Source organism: Coregonus lavaretus (genome assembly GCF_964263955.1).
Source record: "Coregonus lavaretus genome assembly, contig: HAP1_SCAFFOLD_1731, whole genome shotgun sequence".
Taxonomy (NCBI): domain Eukaryota; kingdom Metazoa; phylum Chordata; class Actinopteri; order Salmoniformes; family Salmonidae; genus Coregonus; species Coregonus lavaretus.
The window spans coordinates 51,334-69,781 of record NW_028156254.1 but is presented as its reverse complement, the minus strand read 5'-3'; the positions used below and the strand labels follow the sequence as shown (position 1 = coordinate 69,781).

Genomic DNA, 18,448 nt, shown 5'->3' with positions numbered 1-18,448 from the left:
TAACAGAGGAGGGAAAGAGCTTTCCTTTAATGAAAGATACCTGTTGCTAGTCAATTGTACTAATCTTGGATTACTTTTACGGGATAGAAGTAAATTGAGATATTATCAAATGTTGTCATGTACATTTCATTTTTATTAGGCTTTAATAAACCACAAGTTGGTATTTGAAACTAAATTAATGCAATGAGCTGCAGTAATCAGAGGAAGGCACAATCTAATGCGAAACAGCTATTGCCTAGATCATTGATTTAGCAATAAGATCAGGAAGATAGGGACTAGATATCCAAAAATAGATGAAGAATTATGAGCTTTTTGGTAATGATAGACTGCTGTAAAGCTTGGGTACTCCATTATGTACTGCATACTGGTAAATTAAGTGATCTTATCTATGGGAAGGCAATGGCAGCCCATGGTAAAATCATTTGGAACTCTGAGGAGGAAGAACAGTTTATGTTGTTGCTCTCTTCCCAAACAGTCTTAGCTTTTTCTACATATATCAGGGATGTTACCCAAATGGTAGAGAGTAAAGAGGGATATGACATTGGTCGTGATTTAAAGATGGTGATGTTTATTTTTTTTTGGTGGGCTATTAGATATAACTGGGTTAATCATGAACATAGAGGTTTTTATTCTTTGTTGCTAGGCAGAAGACTTAGGTGACCTAGGGTCGAAGTCCTTGCTCTTACTTCAATCCATGGCTGTCTTTTGTCTCTCTTCAAACATTGTGAAGGGAGCGGCACCAGGATTAAGCAGAGTTCAGGCTAAAACCTGTCTCTCCTTTGCTATCTTCTTGATTGATTACAGCATGAAGGGGGGTTGTGTTAGGTTTGAAAGATTTAAATATGAACCTGTCATGTCCAACAATCAGTCTTCAGGTCAAGCCCAGGAGAGCTGGGGTAGAACAGAGTTTGAACTAAACATAAGTGTTTTTACAAGATAAGAGATTGATTGATTGGATTACTAATTGATTCTGAACTGAATGAAAGTCGAATTTAGCCGCCGTAAAAGACAAAGGAAGTCGGAGGAGCAATAAAGAAGCAAAAGACAGTCTCAAAAATAAAAGGCATGGCAACTGGTTGATAAATTACCTAAGTGATTGTTTAGGTAGGTGGTAATATTGACACATGAGCAGAACTATGTGTCAAGAGGGGGGAAGAGGCTAATGGTAGGATTAAATAATATATGAAGGAGAAAACAAAATACTTAAAAAAAAAAAAAATTGTTAGATTAATCTGAACATGTGTGAAGATAGTTTATTAACCACACCCGTATGTCAGAGGTTTTGTGCCCCACAGGTGAACTAAAAGAGAAGGTGACCCACTCTATCTAACCAGGTGACTGGTGAGCATCCAGTCCCTACAGAAGAAAAACTGGAAGCAGGCCTGTTGTGAAGGGCCCTATCAGGTTATATTGATCACTGCCTTTGCCATTAGAATAGCAGAAAGAGCAACCGGGTTCCATGTTACCCACTGCAAGAAGGTAAGACCACATATAAGCACCACTGAACACACGCAGAGTTGGAGAGAAGAACCAATAGGGTCCGGGGGTCACCTCTGTTAACGAAGATCTCCTACCCAGACCTATCATCACTGTAGTGTGTTCTTAGGGTGTGAGTATGGGGTGGTACCAAGCAGAAGGACTAAAGGCAGGGGAGGGTTGGCGGTTTTTGTGAATATGGGTGACCCTGAGCTGCATCATAGTCTTGGTATGTCAAGATCCACCACCACCTCGCACCAATTACGCTATGGCCTTACCATTATTAAGAAATAAAAGGGAAGCGACCCGACATACTGACCGTCAAGGACGAGTGATCTACAAAATAGGAGTCAGAGAAGGGTGGGGAGGATGATTCAAAATTAGGATTAGGGATCTTATCAGGGCGGATAAGCAAGCAACGTGGGATTATAAAATCCCATTGTATTTATGTTCAGCTCCCTCTGCGGATTGTTCCTGGGCTCAGGTATTTAGACATACTGGGGGGGGGACGGAGATATGAGACGGGGGGGGGGGCTGGACGTCCAGATGGAGGATAAGAAGGTATAACGACATCCCCACGGAGATGGTAGTAACAATAGTAAAGGTCACTAAAGAGGACATGAAAAGAACTTACTGGGCTTGTGCGGACGAATACGGACGGGATACTTGTCTAAGATTACATTGGATGGAGTCGAAAGATATGGAGGGCACAGGTACTGTCATTAATCCATTAATACCAATAGACTGAGTAGATCAGATGACGGAGTCAATTCGACTGACACGTCCACTATGTAAGATTTTCTCCTCCAACAATGGAACCAAGGGGAAGTGGAGGGGGTCCCTGATGAGAATCTCTGGTTAAAGTGGATGAAGTACACCGCTAGGGCCTTGGGGGAGACCAATTGTTATGTATGCTCCATTGGGCGACCGACAATGTTGACCGCCCCAATGCCAAAGGCAATGTTTCCCTGTGTATTAGACCTGGGGTCCAATCAAAAAGAGCCCAATTGCACAGGGATTGGGCTGGCAAAGTTGACTTACTCGGGCAGCCCACCTAGATTCACTTTAACTCCTGGCGAATACCAGTGTTACAGACATAGAAATGGCACCCGTAACTTGGGTGATTTTGATGGCTGTAAGGAGATAATTCATGTGACTGATTTAGATAAGGAAGGGAGGGGAAAAAATTATTAACCTTACCATCCCTCTGACTGATGTGTGGTGGGCATGTACTAACAAAGGGAGTATTCGACAGACATTACCAGAAGGATGGGTGGGTACTTGTGCACCAGTATTGTTGGTCCAAACCTGTAAGAATTAGTCATCAAAGACCAGTGACAGGAAGAATAATCAGGAGGAGAAGAAATATAGGTCAGGAAGGAAATAGCCCAATTTGGATAGATGGTATAGGCATCCCCAGGGGTGTTCCAGACGAATACAAAGCTATGAATCAAATATGGGAGGGTTTTACCACAACATTTTTCTGGTGGGTGACAATAAACAAGAATGTGGATTGGATAAATTATATCTATTACAACCAACAACGATTTATTAACCAGACTAGAGATGCAGTAAACGGGATCTCCAAGCAATTATCCGCCATCCCGCTCATAACTTAGTAGAGGTTGGTTCTAGATCAGGCAGAAAGGGCCGGTGTCTATAGAATGATAAGCCATTGTTGCACATTTATCCCTAACAACACCACACTGGATGGGACAGTCACCAGAGCTCTTACAGAATTAACTGCACTAAGTGAAGAATGAACTGAGAACTCAGAAGTTAGTACATCGTGGATAGGGTGGTTTGATGAAATGTTTGGTAAATGGAAAACCATAGCAGCCACCATCTTAGGAGCAGTCAGTGTTTGTATGGGTATTCTTGTATTATGTGGTTGTTGTCTTGTTCCCTGTGTCCGAGGATTGGTGAGTCAGGCGTTGGTGAAATACAGTATCTAAACAATGATGAGAGATGGACTGACTCCGGACTCTGACCAGGGGAATGTGAAAAACGATCCTCCAGGCTTGGTGGATGACGAGGATTTGGATCCTGAAAGACCGCAATTGGATGAAATGTTTATTAGTTCTGACGTAATCTCTGAGATTAATCATGCTTGTAAAATACATTTATCCTGAATGTGAAAACATTTAGTCAAAGGGGTGGATTGTTAGATTAATTTGTATTTTAAGAATAATGACTAAAGGATTTCACCCCAAATACAGTATAAATGTGTGAACAGTGTTAAGAGTTATAATGTAGTGGCAACCCACTAACAGAGGGGGGCGGGACTAAACATTCCAGGGTGAAGGAGACTGCGGAAACTGTTTAAGAAAGCCTCCTAAAGGTGGGCGGAGCAAAGTGCCTTTGTGTGTCAAGGGGTATAAAACAGTATGTATGGGTTTTTGGCGCCAGAGCCCCCCATGAATAAAAATACAGATAATTCTTGCTGGTTGTGGACCTTGAATAATTTATGATTAAAACCAGAGCCTTACAACCCCTGGTAATGATTCAAGCTTAGGTTGAATTAGAGATATAAATTCTCGTGACAAAATGACAAAATGGCCGACATTTCAATAAACTCTTAGGGAAGAAAAGGATTCAGAAAAAAAAGGACGCACAGTAGAACTTGACAGTCTTGATCAGTCTTCCATGAAGCGGATGTGCTTAGTGGCCTCCTTGGCTCGGGCTATGATGATTTTCTCGTCTTTGGAAATTAGGTTCTCTGTTCCTCGTTTCTTGTCTCTGGGCCGGTTCAGCTTAGCTTGGCGGTCCACCAGGATCTTCTGCCAGTACCTTTGTTCATGGTCGCCAGAGAGGATCTCCAGCTGCCAGCTGTGTTTGTTCTGCAGCTCGGTGCGAGCGTCAATGATGGCCTTGGCCTCAACTGGAGTCTTGAAGCGGACGTGACCCTCGGCGTCCCCCTCTAGGGTGTTCACATACACCACTGGGGACACCTCAGAGAGAGCGTCCTTGATTACTTTTCTGCCAGGTAAGGGTTTGGTGTGGGTGATCCTGACGATGCAGCCACTCTCAAACTGAGGCCCGGGGGGAGTCTCCTTTTCACCTGCCTTCTTACTCTCCTCAGATGTCTGTTTCTGTTGGAGACTGGTGTCCATCTCCATTTTTCCTCCTGCCCCCTTGTTGTGGAACTTGGTCAGGCACGTCTTCAGAGCTCCCATGCTCCTCTTCTGCAGGGTCAGATACTCCACCTTCAGCTTCAGCCAGTCTTTCTTGGAGAGAACCCGGAGAGGAATGACCTCTTCACCAATCTTCACCCTCTCCTTGTGCTTCTTCTTCCTCTTCCTCTTAGCTTTTAGCAGGGAGTCGTCCATCTTCTCCTCCTCTTCCTCCTTCTCCTCCTTGACAGGCAGATCTTTCCCATCACTCCCCATCACCTTGTCCTCCTCCTTCACCTTTCCCTCCTCCCCCTCGCTCATCCTTCTCAGCTTGGCCGGCATGTCTCCCTGGACGTCACTCTCTGAGCTCCCCCCTGCCTGGGACCGCCGTCTCTTCTTCTCTAGCTTTTTGGCTTTATCTGTGCCCCCTGCAAGTGCTACAACCTCTGCACCGTCGGCCTTGCATTTCCTTTTCCTGTCAGAGGGCTTAGACTCAGATTCTATTTCCTGTTCTTTGGCCCCGCCCACTGTTGTCTCCGCCTGTGACGGGGCATCCTCTTTGGTGCTCCCCCTGGACTTCTTCTTCCTCCTCTTCCTCTTCTTCTCCTCTTCCTCGTCTAGCGTGGTGTTCAGGGAGGGTGGATTGGGGATAGGCTTCCTGTTCTTGGTCTTTGGGAAGATGCCAGGTTTCCTGGGGGCGTCCTCTGGAGGGTTGTTCAGCATCTCTATGGCTTTCTGTGCTTCCTCTTCAGTCTCAAACTCAACGAAGGCGAACCCTTTGGAGTGTCCCGTGGTTTTGTATCTCGGCACGCTGACGTAAACCACATTTCCACATTTGGTAAACACTCGTTCTAGCCAGTCGTGTGTTACTTTCTTGGGCAGAAGTTCCACATAGACTGTTCGGTTGTCTACATCTTTCGGATCGTCTCCAATTGGACGCTGCCGTCGTACTTTAGTTCCCCCTATGCTGACCTCAACGACAGATTAATTTTTCAGTGCCCTTGCAATCAACTTGCAATCAGTTGTCAGACCTCAATCCAATTGAGAATCTGTGGTATGACTTAAAGATTGCTGTACACCAGCGGAACCCAACCAACTTGAAGGAGCTGGAGCAGTTTTTCCTTGAAGAATGGGCAATAATGTGCCAAGCTTATAGAGACATACCCCAAGAGACTTGCAGCTGTAATTGCTACAAAGTATTGAAAAGTTATGCACGCTCAAGTTTTTTTTTTTTTTTTTTGGTCTTATTTCTTGTTTGTTTAACAAACATTTTTATTTTGCATCTTCAAAGTGGTAGGCATGTTGTGTAAATCAAATGATACAAACCCCCCAAAAATCAATTTTTATTACAGGTTGTAAGGCAACAAAATAGGAAAAATGCCAAGGGGGGTGAATTCTTTTGCAAGCCACTGTATAGGACAGACAGTGCATCCTGTATAGGATAGAGGTTTACTATAACCTACTATACAGAATGGCTTTACTGGCTCTCAGAATATTTCAGGACCAGCCTAGGAATTGGATCATAATAAGACATTATAAAGGCTCATATATGCTTATAAGAGGTAATAAAGCTTAATACTTGTTGGCTTTTCTTTTCTTATCTGTCTATCAAGCCCCAGCTCTTGAACACAATCATCCCCCTCTTTAACACTTATTTTCTTTCCTGCTCTTAAACATTTGTATTTTCTTCCCCCTTTTCTTTCCCTCCTTTTTTCTGTAGCTCAGCAGTAGACGTCTCTGATTGTCACGGTGAGCTGAGCTGGTTAAGAGAGCAACGTTTCCGATCCAACAGGCAGGCCGGGCGCCTGTGGACCTCAATTACCTGTGTGTGTGTGTGTGTGTGTGTGGTTTTATGTGTCGCCGCGCTGAAACAAGTGGCTCCAATTAACCTTGCTGTGTTCCCTCGGCTGGCGGAACACTTCCATTGCCCAGACTCCTCTTGGTGAAGAGGTGGGAATCGGGACCCGTACAGTACGGTACAGTGTGTCCCTGCCTGATCGAGGAGGTGTGCGCGACATTCTTAGAGATAACTGCTTCCTTTTGTCTTTGAATGCAGCTAGGATCTAATCGATTTCACTTTATCACATTGCTTGAATCAAAGAAATGGAAAGGGTACACATCGGAAAAGAGACACAAACAATGTTGCTCACCTACTAGTCAGGGGATCTGGTTTGAAATTAGTTGGCCTTTCGCTGTTTACATCTGTACCATGGGTATATGATGTGGTTGAGTTGATCTGAAAGAGGAGGAGGTACTGCTATTCTCACCTTTCACTGACCTGATTCTAGGCTCCTAGGCTGTTGCTGTGAAAGGCCATAGGAATTAAATGATAAACCCCATAGGAAACACATATTGTACCAACTGATATGCTGTTCAGGGACATCCTTTAGGCTGCGTCCCACATTTTATTGAACCTTTATTTTGTCAGGGAGACATTCTGAGACCAAGGTCTATTTGATAGATGAGCCCTGAATTACATAAATTACATAAAATACACACATGAAAATATGAATACAAAATGCAAGCAAAAGGAAATTCATCAGTAGTAAAGTCCTCAATCAGCTTTCTGAATTGCCCTAGAGGCAACAAAACATCAAATTTAAGAACGTTTTGAAGATTGTTCCACAAAGAAGGTGTAAGAAAACTAAAAGCTGATTTTCTTAACTCAGTAGAGACCTATGGAATTTCCAGAGTTAGCCATCCCTGTGGCCGGGTGTGGTAACTCGTATTTCTAAAGTTTATTAAAGATGTTAGGTACAGTGGGACTTTTTGCAAAAGGGCTTTATAAATCAAAACATAGCAATGTATCAACCTATGTGACATCAAAGAGGGCCAACCAAATTTCTGATAGAGAATGCAGTGATGAGTACTAAAATTGTAATCCGTAATAAAGCATAGCATCTAACGGCTTTAATGAAGTGGCAGCTGTGTTCATATAGATGATGCCGCCATAGTCTAGGACCGATAGGAACGTCGACTGAATAATCTGCTACTATTTAGCGAGAGCCAGGAACTATTTCTATTGCACATTGTTATTCTCATGCTTCTTAACTAACTCATCAATATGCTTTTAAAAGACAGCTTTTCATATATCCAGATGTCCAGATATTTGTAAGCAGGGACACGATCAATATGGACACCATCCAACGTACATATTCTTAAATCATCAGAGTTATTTTTATGCACTCTAGAGAACAACATATACAGTTGAAGTCGGAAGTTTACATACACTTAGGTTGGAGTCATTAAAACTATAGTTTTGGCAAGTCGGTTAGGACATCTACTTTGTGCATGACACAAGTAATTTTTCCAACAATTGTTTACAGACAGATTATTTCACTTATAATTCACTGTATCACAATTCCAGTGGGTCAGAAGTTTACATACACTATGTTGAAAACAGGGAAAGGGGAAAAGAGAGGGAAATGGAAAGTGTGAGGTAGATGGAAAAAATGCCTTCTCCTCCATGCGTTTCTCTCATTCTCTCATTCGTTCATCCCATCCTTCCTCCTTCGTTATCCTTCTAGCTGTAATTAAAGGTAGGGATTTGGGATGATTTTTTTTACTTCTGTCACTTTGGTCTCCTAAGACTCGGCAGGATCTCCCTCTAAGTCTGAAATAAGCTTGATCCTCCATCAGCTAAAGGAACTTACGTCTTTTAGAAGTGATCCCACATCCTGAATATATTGATGACAACACTTTGATGTCACAGCTTTTCTTGATCTCACCAGTCTAAACATTATTAATGTCACATTTCATTCACCATTCTTTTATTATTTTTTTTGGTGCATGGGAAAGTGGTTAGTGTTTCTTTGGTGGGGGGGTCAAAATACATCTAATGAAAGCGATTACATATTTAGTTTTTTTCTTGTAAAATATCCCCCAAATGTCCTCATCAGCACCTCTCTATTCCTGAACCAATTTCTATTCAGCAGACATGTTGCTTTGTAGACAGAACTGCCAGAACACCGACAAAGTTTTATTTTGACGTGACTGAATATGCTTTTCTTGGCCAGGTTTCCTTTTTGACACATGAAATATATTAGTCCTAGTCTGATTGGGGATAGTTGGCAAACAGTTGTTGATACACTTGATACACGGCACAAGCTCATTCTTGTGAATGACGACTCTTACCTATTAATTAAAGGTGTGAACTCATACTCATCAACACACCTAGTAGCTAAGGCTGGGAATTGCCAGGGACCTCATGATACGACAATATTACGATACTTAGGTGCCGATACAATATGTATTGCAATTCTCACTATTCTCACGATTCCATATGTATTATGATTCGATACTGTGATTTTATTGTGATTTGATGTTCCAAACATATTGCTCACTATATCCCAGTGGGCATACGACGTGATAAAGACGTCTTTTACTGGCTGTCGGGACATCTTATAACCAGATCACAACCAGATTAAGACGTTGATATCTGGTTTTTGGTTGGATTCTGACTGAACTACTTACCAGTTATCTAAATGCTTCTCAATTAATAGACATCAATCTATATAAACATGTGCATAGTGTTTGTGGGCCATGCACCCATTGCATATAAGACACTAGAACCATTACAATTATACAAATTGGAGTAATGTTATTTTTCAGCAAGGTTTGCATGATTCAGTTTAGCACAATTGGCAAACAACAGCTGGCAGAGTGCACCAAAGCAAGTTAGGCTCTCGTGGCAAACTGTACCCAGTCACCACGCTGGGCTCGGGCCTAATCCGAGACTCGGGGGACTCAGCATGGACTCGGACTTGGGGGGACTTCATGCGGGCCGAGCTCTTCCTGAGTCCAGCAGAATCATATTATTCTAGGCTCCGGCTAATGGTGCCCAGCCGATTCCACTTCAGCTTTTCTGGCTCAATTAACTTTTTCAGGAGTAGGGCCATTTTATGTTTTTATTCAGCAGGTTTTGAAAAACAAAGAAATGTGATATATTTCACCCCAAAGTCATGGAATTTGCTAGGTCATTTAAGCTAAAATGTGCGACAGTTGCGGTGGTCCTATAGCTATTGAAGATGGTCCCTAATTAAGAGAATCTCCGATGCTAGAAATGCTTTTGCTTTTACTACAGGCTATGGCAGTGGTTTCGGTAGTTGCACTCCACCCAATTGAAAAGTGCACATTCACTTCCATAACATTTGTTCTAGGGTACCAGCATGTAAGATAAACATGCACAATAATACAGGATACCCTTACAAATATGCACTGCCATTAAAATGAAGTAAAACTGCAGTACAATAAAACAATGGTTGTTTAATTAATGATGTCTGGTAGCTTTTATCTGTGTTAGCTAACTGCACTGTTTATTGTGCTGCACATTTGCTTATGTTCCACTGAATGCTGTTTTGAAGTTATTTTATTACTAACTGTTTTCATAATTTAACAAATAACACGTAGGCCTGTGTCTTTTATTTCAATATCATACTACAATCCACCAGGATTTACTGAACCCAATTTTTATCACATTTATTGCCATTAATAATTTGTCAAATATTATTGCACTTGAATTTGACCCTGAAATTATGACTATTATATTTTATCTTAAAGCTTTTAAGCAATTAACATAATACGCACAGTAATTCTATTTTATTTTCAGTAGCTAAATAAGAAGGTAGGCATATCAGTTCAAGCTTAAACTTGGATTGGAATCTGTGACTCACGCGAAGCAATAGACCCGCAGTAATATATCTCTGCTTGCAGGCAGCCTGCTTGCTCAAGCACATAGGTCAACATTCCCATACAGCAGTTGGGACAGAGCTCCTGGTAGGCTACACAACAACACAGCTGGAAAACAATGACAATGACAATTTACAAAAAAAATTTGTTGAAAGATTTGACTGCTAAGTGTTCGTCCCTGTTCTCCTGCATTCTTGTTTTACTTTTGTACGTAAAGCGGTAGTTTGTTGGGGAGAATAATGTCAAGGAAAGATTTTCTAGCTAGCTAACTTAGCTGGCTAATTTTAGCTAGCTATTAATGTTAGCTCTCTGGCTAATCCTCCATGGACATGGTATATTTTCATTTTTACCTGTTGAAGGCATTGGTTGTAGCTAGCTAGCTTTTCTGCTAGTGATGTGTGTGTCTTCTGTGTGAGAGAGAAATTGGGGGAGAGAGATGATGATTATGATCACAATAACTTATAGAAAATATTGTCATCATGTCAACATTGTGTCATGCTAGCTGTGTGTGTGTTTGTGTGTGTATTGGTGTGTGTGTGAGAGCGAGAGAGAGAGAGCGAGAGAGCGAGAGAGAGAGAGCGAGAGAGAGAGAGAGAGAGAGAGAGAGAGAGAGAGAGAGAGAGAGAGAGAGAGAGAGAGAGAGAGAGAGAGAGAGAGAGAGAGAGAGAGAGAGAGAGAGAGAGAGAGAGAGAGAGAGAGAGAGAGAGAGAGAGAGAGAGAGAGAGAGAGAGAGAGAGAGAGATGGTACATGAATACACATATAGGACACATTGATTGTGTGTGTGTGTGTGTGTTTGAGACAGTAAGCTAGCCTAATTCTTGAAACTCGTATCCCCCAATATGGATGTGAAGATTTTTTATTTTTTGTGGATTTTTGCCTATCTCTGCTCCCCTCAACACTCTAACGTTACACGTCTCAACTGCCCTTTATATTCTTGATTCTCTTTTTTTTTTTTGCAGGAATCTTCTAGCTTGGATGGAAGGATGGATGAGGGAACAAAGGGAAGGAGTAGAGAAGTTATCCAGCCTGTTGACTAAGAAATGTAAATAGCCTATGTTTTGCTGTCTATCTCTCTATAGCTCTCTCTGTCTGTCTGCCTGACTGCCAGATTGCTGAGGGGCAACATAGTCAATGTTCTAGGCTAAGTCTAACTTATTGAAGACCTTAAGTAATGGTTAATCATGATTCGTCTCTGTCTTTACAGTTCCTGAAACATGTCAATGACCTGATGCATGGCCTCTACTGCAGTGCTTGGACACCCACTCAGTTACCAGTGACCTATTCTGCAACATCCCAGGGAAAGGACAGAGCTGAACCAACCCTCCTTAAATCCATAGTCATTGACAGTAAGTTGTGTGCAAAATGATTTTTTTTCTTCTGTTTGATAATCTGATCTTCAATGTGTATTGATTCCTACTAACCAGCTTTGTAAGATCTAGGTTTTTACTAGCTATACTAATGATCATTAACAAAACATCTCTGCATCAGGTCTCACTGAGACTGGATTCCCCAAGGTCGTGTCTACACTTGACACTTACATGCGACTTCTGCTTTCAGAATACGAAGATCGCATTGAAAAGAGGTATTCGGAGAAGAGGTATTCGGAGTGGACTTCTAGTTATACTCAGGAGGCGTGCACACCATCCACCGCTTCCGAGTATATTATTCGCTAATGTTCAGTCCCTGGACAATAAATTAGATGAGCTCAGGGTGAGGATCTCCTTCCAGAGAGACATCCGGGACTGTAACATACTCTGTTTCATGGAATCATGGCTCTCTCCCGTTATACTGTCACGGTTTCGGCCGAGGCTGCTCCTCCTCCTTGCTCGGGCAGGCTTCGGCGGTCGTCGTCCCCGGAGTACTAGCTGCCACCGTTGTATGTTATCGATGTTCGTTTGGTTTTGTCTTTATTGTACACCTGTTTCCATTTGGGTTAATTATGTCCCCTATAAGTTTCTCGTTTTGTTAGTTGTGTGTTGTGTGTTATTGTTCCGCCTGTCACAGGTGCGGCTCGTGTTTTGTACCTTGTATTTTCCAGTCATCGCACTGTATTGTGTTTCGTGCGTATTGGATGATTGTGTTTTTGCGCATTGTTTTGTATCGTCCGCCTCCTGCTTGGTCGAGGCCAGTATCCTGTTTATTTTGTTTGTATTCAGTAAAGTCGGTTGGACTTAGCTTCTGTGTCCTGCGTGTGACTCCTCCACCACATCCACATCAGCCAGTTCACCTGACAGAATAACACACCATTATGGAGTCAGCAGGAGCAGCATCAGCTCCCGAATCGTTGGAGGAGCGCGTCCGCGGGCAGGACGATCGGATCCTTCAACTCGGGACCGCCCTGCAGGACGTTATTAACACTCTGCACCGATGGGAGACCAGAGGGGTACCCACGCCTCCACCTACCCTACCATCACCATCGGTCAGTCCTCCCATCGGTGTTCTGGAACCCAGTGGCATTCGGCTCTCGCTCCCGAGGGCTTATGATTGCACCACTGCCGGGTGTCAGGGGTTCCTCCTGCAGGTGGAACTCTACCTGGCCACCGTACACCCGGCGCCCTCGGGACACGAGAGCGTGTCCGCCCTCATCTCCTGTCTCACCGGCAAGGCGTTGGAGTGGGCCAACGCCGAATGGAGGAGGATAGACGCTCCTATTATCACCTACGCAGAGTTCTCTCGCCGCTTCAGGGCCGTGTTTGACCATCCACCTGAGGGGAAAGTGGCGGGGGAGCGTCTATTCTACCTCTGACAGGGGAAGAGGAGCGCACAGGAGTTCGCCCTGGAGTTCCGGACTCTAGCGGCGGATGCAGGGTGGAATGAGCGGGCCCTCATCGACCACTACCGATGTAGTCTACGGGAGGACGTCCGTCGAGAGCTGGCCTGCAGGGATGCCCACCTCACCTTCGACCAGCTGGTGGACATGTCCATCCGGCTTGACACCCTGCTGGCTACCCGCGGACGTTCCGAGTGGGGGTCGTCCATTCCACCCTCCAGCACCTCCGAGCCGAGCCCTATGGAGCTCGGAGGTGCTGGCGCTAGAGAGAGAAGGAGGAGGAGCCCGAGGGGGGCTGTCCCCTGCACCAACTGTGGCCGTGGAGGGCACACTGCGGCTAGGTGCTGGGGAGGGTCTCCTAGGGGAGAGGACAACAGGCCACGCACTGGGGAGTCATTCCAGGTGAGTAGGCGTCCCACTTACCCAGAGCTCTCTGTTGTGCACGTCTGTTTACCTGTACATTTTCCTCAGGTTGCACCTCATTCCCAGCATAAGGCGCTAGTAGATTCAGGCGCAGCTGGAAATTTGTTGATCGAAATTTTTGTTTAAAACTAGGAATTTCCCTTCTTCCTGTCGACGCCCCATTTCCTGTCCATGCTTTAGACAGCCGTCCATTGGGATCGGGGTTGATTAGGGAGGTCACAGTGCCACTTAGGATGAGGACGCAGGGGGGTCATGAGGAAACTATTCAGCTATATCTGATTGACTCTCCTGCGTATCCAGTGGTGTTGGGGCTTCCCTGGTTGATTACCCATAATCCTTCTATTTCGTGGAAACAGAGGGCTCTTAAGGAGTGGTCTGCCCAGTGTGTGGGGCGATGTCTAGGTGTTTCCGTGGGGGCGACCTCGGTGGAGAGTCCAAACCAGGTGCCCGCACTGCACGTTCCCCCTGAGTATGAGGATTTGGCAATCGTGTTCAGTAAATCGAGGGCGACGCAGTTGCCTCCTCATAGGCAGGGAGATTGTGCGATAGACCTCCAGGCAGGAGCAGCGCTTCCACGGAGCCATGTGTATCCTCTGTCTCAAGAGGAGAAGAGAGCTATGGAGACTTACATAGCCGAATCTCTGAGACAAGGATACATACGGCCATCCACTTCCCCTGCGTCCTCGAGCTTCTTTTTTGTGAAGAAGAAGGATGGAGGTTTGCGCCCGTGCATTGATTACCGTAGTCTCAATCAGATCACTGTGAAATATAGTTATCCACTCCCTCTGATTGCGACTATGACGGAGTCATTGCACGGGGCGCGTTTCTTCACAAAACTAGATCTCAGGAGCGCATACAACTTGGTGCGCATTAGAGAGGGCGATGAATGGAAGACAGCATTTAGTACCACCTCAGGTCATTACGAGTATCTCGTCATGCCATACGGGTTGATGAACGCTCCTTCAGTCTTCCAATCCTTCGTGGATGAGATCTTCAGGGACATGCAGGGGCAGGGTGTGGTCGTGTACATTGATGACATTCTTGTGTACTCTTCTACCTGAGCCGAGCATGTAGCCCTGGTGCGCCGAGTGTTGAGGAGGCTGTTGGAGCACGACCTGTATGTCAAGGCAGAGAAATGTCTGTTTTTCCAGGAGTCGATCTCCTTTTTGGGTTATCAGTTGTCTGCGTCAGGGGTGAAGATGGAGGTTGACCGGGTGTCAGCCGTGCGTAATTGGCAAACTCCAACCACTGTTAAAGAGGTGCAGCAGTTTTTGGGTTTTGCCAATTACTACCGGAGGTTTATCCGGGGTTTTGGACAGGTGGCAGCTCCCATAACGTCTCTGTTGAAGGGAGGTCCGGTGCGTTTGCAGTGGTCAGCCGAGGCGGACAGGGCTTTTGGGAGACTGAAGGACCTGTTTACTTCGGCTCCGGTGCTGGCGCATCCGGATCCCGCTTTACCATTTCAGGTAGAGGTTGACGCGTCAGAGGCCGGTATTGGGGCCGTACTTTCGCAACGGTCCGGCACGCCACCTAAACTCCGCCCCTGTGCTTTTTACTCCAAAAAGCTCAGCCCAGCGGAGCGAAATTATGACGTAGGGGACAGGGAGCTGTTAGCCGTGGTACAGGCCCTAAAGGTGTGGAGGCATTGGCTTGAGGGGGCTCAACACCCTTTTCTCATTTTGACTGACCACCGTAACCTGGAGTACATCCGGGCAGCTAGGAGATTGAACCCTCGCCAGGCGCGGTGGAACATGTTTTTAGCCCGGTTCGTATTTAAGATCACGTACATCCCTGGGTCCCAGAACGGTAAGGCAGACGCACTGTCTCGGCGGTATGACACGGAGGAGAGGTCCGTTGAGCCCACTCCCATACTGCCGGAGTCTTGTCTGGTGGCACCGGTAGTGTGGGAGGTCGATGCTGAAATCGAGCGGGCGTTGCGTACCGACCCTAGTCCTCCACAGTGCCCGGTGGGTCAGACGTACGTTCCGCTCGAGGTTCGGGATCGACTGATATATTGGGCTCACACGTCACCCTCCTCTGGACATCCTGGTATTGGCCGGACTGTGCACTGCCTTAGCGCTAAGTACTGGTGGCCAACGTTAGCCAGGGATGTGAGGGTTTATGTCTCCTCCTGCTCGGTGTGCGCCCAGTGTAAGGCGCCTAGACACCTGCCCAGGGGAAAGTTACAACCCCTGCCCGTTCCACAACGACCATGGTCTCACCTCTCGGTGGATTTCGTCACAGACCTTCCCCCCTCGCAGGGGAATACTACTATACTGGTCGTTGTGGATCGGTTCTCTAAGGCCTGTCGTCTGCTCCCAATGCCGGGTCTTCCTACTGCCCTACAGACCGCCGAAGCACTATTCACCCACGTTTTTCGGCACTACGGGGTACCCGAGGATATAGTGTCTGATCGAGGTCCCCAGTTCACCTCCAGAGTCTGGAGAGCGTTTATGGAGCGTTTGGGGGTCTCGGTGAGCCTGACCTCGGGTTACCACCCGGAGAGTAATGGGCAGGTGGAACGTGTGAACCAGGATGTGGGTAGGTTTCTGAGATCGTATTGCCAGGGCCGGCCGGAGGAGTGGGCGAGGTATGTCCCCTGGGCAGAGATGGCCCAGAACTCTCTCCGCCACTCCTCAACCAATCTAACCCCTTTCCAATGTGTGTTAGGTTACCAGCCGGTTCTGGCACCGTGGCAGCAGAGCCAGATCGAGGCTCCTGCGGTGGATGAGTGGGTGCGGCGCTCAGAGGAGACGTGGAACGCTGCACACGTCCATCTGCAGCGGGCCATCCGTCGTCAGAAAGCGAGCGCCGATCTCCACCGCAGTGAGGGGCCGGTGTACGCACCTGGTGATCGAGTCTGGCTCTCTACCAGAAACCTACCCCTCCGCCTGCCCTGCCGGAAACTGGGTCGGCGGTTTGTGGGGCCTTTTAAAGTCCTGAGAAGATTGAACGAGGTGTGTTACAGGTTACAACTGCCTAGTGATTATCGTATTAACCCCTCGTTCCATGTGTCTCTTCTCAGGCCGGTGGTAGCTGGTCCACTCCAGGACGATGAGATCAGAGAGACTCCTCCACCCCCACTGGACATCGAGGGGGCTCCGGCGTACACAGTTTGGTCCATTTTGGATTCGAGACGTCGGATGGGGGGTCTCCAATATCTCGTGGAGTGGGAGGGGTACGGCCCGGAGGAACGGTGCTGGGTGCCGAGGAGGGACATCCTAGACCCGTCTCTCCTGACAGAGTTCCACCGTGGTCAACCCACGCGCCCTGCTCCGCGTCCTCCTGGTCGTCCCCGAGGCCGGGGTCGGCGCACGGCTGGAGCCGCGCTTCAAGGGGGGGGTACTGTCACGGTTTCGGCCGAGGCTGCTCCTCCTCCTTGCTCGGGCAGGCTTTGGCGGTCGTCGTCCCCGGAGTACTAGCTGCCACCGTTGTATGTTATCGATGTTCGTTTGGTTTTGTCTTTATTGTACACCTGTTTCCATTTGCGTTAATTATGTCCCCTATAAGTTTCTCGTTTTGTTAGTCGTGTGTTGTGTGTTATTGTTCCGCCTGTCACTGGTGCAGCTCGTCTTTTGTACCTTGTATTTTCCAGTCATCGCACTGTATTGTGTTTCGTGTGTATTGGATGATTGTGTTTTTGCGCATTGTTGCGTATCGTCCGCCTCCTGCTTGGTCGAGGCCAGTATCCTGTTTATTTTGTTTGTATTCAGTAAAGTCGGTTGGACTTAGCTTCTGTGTCCTGCGTGTGACTCCTCCACCACATCCACATCAGCCAGTTCACCTGACATATACTGTCCCCATCCATACAGCCAGCTGGGTTCTCAGTACATCGAGCAAACAGGAGTAAAGAAGAAAGGCGGTGGTGTATGTTTAATGATTAACTACTCATAGTGTGATTGTGATAACGTACAGGAACTCAAGTACTTTTGTTCACCCAACGTAGAATACCTCACAATCAAATGCCGACCGTATTACCTCCCAAGAGAATTATCTTCGGTATAGTTGCAGCCGTGTATATTCCCCCTCAAGCCAATACCACGACGGCACTCAAGGAACTACACTGGACTTTGTGCAAACTGGAAACCACGTATCCTGAGGCCACATTTATCGTAGCTGGGGACTTTAACAAGCAAATTTGAAGAAAACGCTGCAGAAGTTCTATCAACAAATTGCCTGTAGTACTCATGCTTCAAAAACTCTCAACCATTGTTACTCTCCCATCCAGGATGGCTACACGACTCCATTCTGCTCCTCCCTTCCTATAGGCAGAAACTCAAACAAGAAGCACCTGTGCTAAAGTCTATTCAACGCTGGTCTGACCAAGATTGTTTTGATCACGCGGACTGGGATATGTTCCGGGTTGCCTCTGAGAATAACATTGACGTATACACTGACACGGTGACTGAGTTCATCAGGAAGTGTATAGGGGATGTTGTTCCCACTGTGACTATTAAAACCTACCCAAACCAAAAACCATGGATAGATGGCAGCATTCGCGCAAAACTGAAAGCCCGAACCACCGCATTTAACCACGGCAAGGTAACTGGGAATATGGTTGAATACAAACAGTACAGTTATGCCCTCCTTAAGGCAATCAAACAGGCAATTCAACGGCTCAGACACGAGACATACAGTATGTGGCAGGGACTCCAGACAATCATGGATTACAAAGGGAAAACCAGCCACGTCGCCGACACTGGTGTCTTGCTTCCGGACAAGCTAAACACCTGCTTTGAGAATCACACAGTGCCACCGACGCGGGCCTGCTCCCGAGGACTGTGAGCTCTCCTTCTCCGTGGCTGACGTGAGTAAGACATTTAAGTGTGTTAACCCTTGCAAAGCTGCCAGTCCAGATGGCAGCCCTAGCAGCGTCCTCAGAGCATGCGCAGACCAGCTGGCTGGAGTGTTTACGGGCATATTCAATCTCTCCCTATACCAGTCTGCTGTCCCCACTTGCTTCAAGATGTCCACCAT

The 18,448-nt window shown here is 46.3% G+C and overlaps 1 pseudogene across 1 annotated transcript; it reads right to left on the bottom strand.

The window, feature by feature from the left end:
* Positions 1–4,048: 4,048 nt before the first annotated feature.
* Positions 4,049–9,367, bottom strand: LOC311126548 (la-related protein 7-like; annotated as a pseudogene). The gene is made up of 3 exons: positions 9,291–9,367; positions 6,479–6,582; positions 4,049–5,620 (listed from the first exon to the last, which is right to left on the bottom strand). The product of its transcript is annotated as a la-related protein 7-like (transcript).
* Positions 9,368–18,448: the final 9,081 nt, after the last annotated feature.